The sequence below is a fragment of the Rutidosis leptorrhynchoides genome, chromosome 5 (genome assembly GCF_046630445.1).
Source record: "Rutidosis leptorrhynchoides isolate AG116_Rl617_1_P2 chromosome 5, CSIRO_AGI_Rlap_v1, whole genome shotgun sequence".
Taxonomy (NCBI): Eukaryota; Viridiplantae; Streptophyta; class Magnoliopsida; order Asterales; family Asteraceae; genus Rutidosis; species Rutidosis leptorrhynchoides.
In genome coordinates, this window is record NC_092337.1 from 454,493,289 (window position 1) to 454,497,985 (window position 4,697).

Below are 4,697 nucleotides of genomic sequence, written 5' to 3' on the forward strand. Positions count from 1 at the left end.
AAGTCATTGCTAAAATCGACTGGAAATCTACCAGGCCTCAACATCAAACAGGGAAACTGGTAGTCAAAGCTTTTATCAATGAGGGAGAATTGCTGGCCAAATGGGAAGCGCACCATGATACACAAAATGTCAGTGAATTGATCAGATTCCCAGTGTATAACCTCCAAAAAGGTAAGATATCAGCTTTTAAGCCTGATGAACCTCAATCTTTATGGTTGACTTAACGGATTAGATGATTACCTCATGATTATCGATGATATCCGGACGTAATGTGTATCCTCCTAAGCACATTATTTTCTTACCGACATCTCATGATGTTAGGTACCATGGGAGGGATTGGCTTGACCAGTAGCGGGAAACCTGCGCTCATTTTTCAAAAATTCAGAAAATCCGACAAAATCGGAAAACATGCCTAGTATTAAAACTAGCATGATATTTTCAAAACCATAAAACGTTTTCATCAAGGTCCTGATTTCCCTAGGATTAAATTTTTCGGATACTTGGTTCTAATCTCCTAAAAATGTGGGTGTGTGTTTTCATTGTGTATATAGCGTGAGTGTGATTACAATAAAGGTGTGTTATACTTAAAGCGTGTATTTCATATAGCGTGAGTTGCGTTTCATATCAACATTTGTGTTTCGTGTGCTTCGAGTGATTTGTGTAATGCTTGTAATCTATATTGTGTAAGTGTGTTTGATATTGTTCTACTTTGTAAAGAAAGAATTGCTTGAGGACAAGCAAGGTTTAAGTATGGGGTATTTTGATATTGCTCAATAACAGTATATATATCTATCGCAATATCGTGTAAAATGCTCTAGAATCAAGGGTAATAAAGGCGTTTCTACAAGTGATAGGCCAAGATATGTAAATTTGTATCGGAGAGTGATTTATAAAGAGTCTTGATGATTTATGACCGTGGTTGATCCCGATACAAGTTCAGGTCAAATTAGCGCTCTAAAATGGTAAAACAAGGCTTCAAATGATTGGGACTTCGTCCATTTGAAGAGAGATTGCAAGAAAACAAGACAGTAAAATTTAGAGCAACGGGACGCCGTCCAGAGCTATGGGACGCCGTCCAGATTTTTACGCTTGGACGCCGTCCAATAAATTGGGACGCCATCCAAGACTTTAAATTGGGACGCCGTCCAAAAGCCAGGACGCCGTCCAGAAGTAGGTTTCAGCCTACTTTTGACTTTCTGACCTACTTTCTCCACTTTAAAAAGCTACTGATTGAAGACCAGTTTACCATATACCTACCAGAGAGTACAGAGACGAATTTTGAGAGAAATATTGGAGAACTCCAAGCTCTTAGAAGAGGCTCAACATCAAGGCATCAAAGATCAAAACCTTCTTCATCCAAGAACTCATTGTTCTTGTAGGTTATTCCTTGTTCTAAAGCAATGATTTCCATTGATAATCTGATTGTCATGTTGTCTGTTACCATGATTGTTGGCTAGTTTCTATAATGTTTGTCTAGATTAATAACCGAGGTATTGGATGTAATCTTATTGATTGTATGTACTATGTGTGAAAGATTGAAGCTTGAATTAAAGAACCATGCTTATTGATGTTTAATCATTTGTATCTAGTTAATTGATATGTTGTTGATAAAGAGAACTCTTGTTGATGTATCATATTGATTTACAATCAACTTGTCTTAGATTGATTGTTTACTAAACCAGACCAAGGTGGTAAATTAGATCAATACGATTAAATGATATAGGAATGAATTGTGTAGAGCGAACGCAAAGACAATTGTTATTTAAGTCTTTGATCTTGCTAATCAACTAGTCACAAACGAAAAGGTCTAGGTAATAGGGAACCCTTACTTAGTACTTCTAGTTTGAGTACTCGCTAAAGAAAACTCTTGGCGGGTCAATTTAGGTGATTAGCACATTTCATAGTTATTTGATTACAAACACGAGAACTATAGAGAAAAGGGAACCCTTGATCTTGTAATTATGTTTGCGTGTTTATTTAAGAGAACTCTTAGTGAACCTATTAGATAACTTACATACATAATCATTCAATCAGGCCTTAATAGCAAAACTTACATCCAATACCGAGGGTAAAATATCTTGATGAATATTTCATCTCTTTGATCTAAATCAAACTATCTTAATTGCTTTCTTTGCACTTATTTTCATTATATAAACTTAAAAGACCAAAAATATTGTTTTTACTTTTAACCTTCTCTGATTTGGCTAAATCGTTAAAAAGCCACAAAAACATAATATCTTGTACCTTTAAGTTTCATTTACTTAGTTAATCATAATATAGTTTCTAATTCTAGTTTGACTAATACAACTGTCCTTGGAACGATACACGGAACTAAACCATTATTTATACTACTACACGATCGGGTACACTGCCCGTTAGTGTGTAACAGTCTTTTTAACCGGTGTTTTCCAACAATAATTTATATACCTGATTTTGCACATCAAATTCCATTTCGTACGATTGAATAAAGGATTTTTTAACATGAAATGATTTCTGGCTATTGGATGGTATTCTACTTACATAGAATATCTATTTATATATAGAGTAAAAAGTTTCGTAGATTACGAAGGAATTTACGGGATATGTTAAGCAAAATTTACAGTAACAGATACGCTAAGATATGAATTTTCTCTATACACTATTCATTCAATCAATGCAGTAAGATGTGTCTAGACTAAGAATGATAAGCAGGTAATTTTCGACAAGAAATGATAAGCAAAACTTTTTGACATGTAGACATGGTCGAAGTCCATACTCACTAATGCATCCTAACGACTTATCAGTTAGACACACTAATGCAGACCTGGTTCGCTAAGACCACCGCTCTGATACCAACTGAAAGGACCCGTTCATATATATTATAAATGATTCACAATAGTTGATTACATTGCGAGGTATTTGACCTCTATATGATAAATTTTACAAACATTGCATTCGTTTTTAAAAGACAAACTTTCGTTACATCGAAAATTGACAGGCATGCATATCATTTCAAAATATACAAACTATAAATGACCTAATCTGTCATTTACTTAATAATAATCTCTATTGAACTCAACGACTTGAATGCAACATCTTTTGAAATATGCCATGAATGACTCCAAGTAATATCTCTAAAATGAGCAAATGCACAGTGGAAGATTTCTTTAATACCTGAGAATAAACATGCTTTAAAGTGTCAACCAAAAGGTTGGTGAGTTCATTAGTTTATCATAATCCATCAATTCCATATTTTTAATAGACCACAAGATTTAAATTCCATCTTTCATAAACATAATCTCGTATCAGGCATTTCGCACGGCATAGAGATAAAAGTCATTCATACGAACTACAAACATCTGGTAATCGACCTTAACAAAATGCATCTAGAATATCCCCCGCATACCGGCATTTCGCACGGTCATGCAAAAAGCATACAATCAGGCCACTCTTTTAAATATGATGGTTGTGTACACCTCACAAACAGGTCATATCTTTTAAAGCTGGCGGTTATATACCTATTTCGAAGTACTAAAGCAATTCAAATTCTCTGACTAGGGCTTGTTAGTGTCCATAGATCTATCTTTAGGATTCGCGTCAATTTGGGGCTCGGTTCCCAAATTCTCAGATTACCAGACTATAAGGGGTGATATCCGGTGTACTCATAACTCATTCGTAGAATGTTTTTAAGTACTTGTGTCTATTTCGTCAAACATTTATAAAAATTGCGCATGTATTCTGAGTCCCAAAAATATATTGTAAAAGCATTTAAAAAGGGAGTAATGAAACTCACCATACTGTATTTCGTAGTAAAAATACATATGTCATTGAACAAGTGCAAGGTTGGCCTCAGATTCACGAACCTAAACTAAGTATATATATTTGTATATTGGTCAATATCTGTTTAATAATTTAGGTCAAGTAGTAGTGTATCACAATCCTAATGCTCGAGACTAAATATGCAAAAGTCAACAAAAGTCATCTTGACCAAAATGACTTCCAAAAATTATACATGATTATTATATAGTTTGAATATAGTCGTTTTATATATTTAAATATTTTTAACACATTTTATTAGAGTAAATAATATAATTCATTTATTAATAAATAAAATTTTATATTAAAATTTATATAATAAAAATATACTTTTATATATCTTAAGTAATAAAATTTATAAAATTCATTTAATATCATAAAAATATAATGCTAGGTATTATTAATGTAATTATATTATATGTAGTAAAATATCTTTGTATTATATATTTATTTGATAAAATAATATTGATAATAACAATAAGTAAAAGTTGTATTATTTTGTAATAATAATAATAATTATTATTCTATTAATAAAAATATCAATATTTATATTTACTAAAAATGATATTATGATAAAATGATAATTTTTATTAATAATAATACTAAAATAATTATAATAATGATATTTTATAATAACAATGATATTTCTATTTAAAAATAATAATTTTTAGTAAAAATGATAGTTTTAATATTAATAATACTTTTAATAATAATAATAATAATAATAATAATAATAATAATAATAATAATAATAATAATAATAATAATAATAATAATAATAATAATGAAAATGCTATTTTTATCTAAATCAATACCTTTCAATATCATGATACTTATACTCATTATTTCCTAATCAATTTGTTAATAGCTTTTAATCGTCTTTTATATCGCGTTCAGAATAA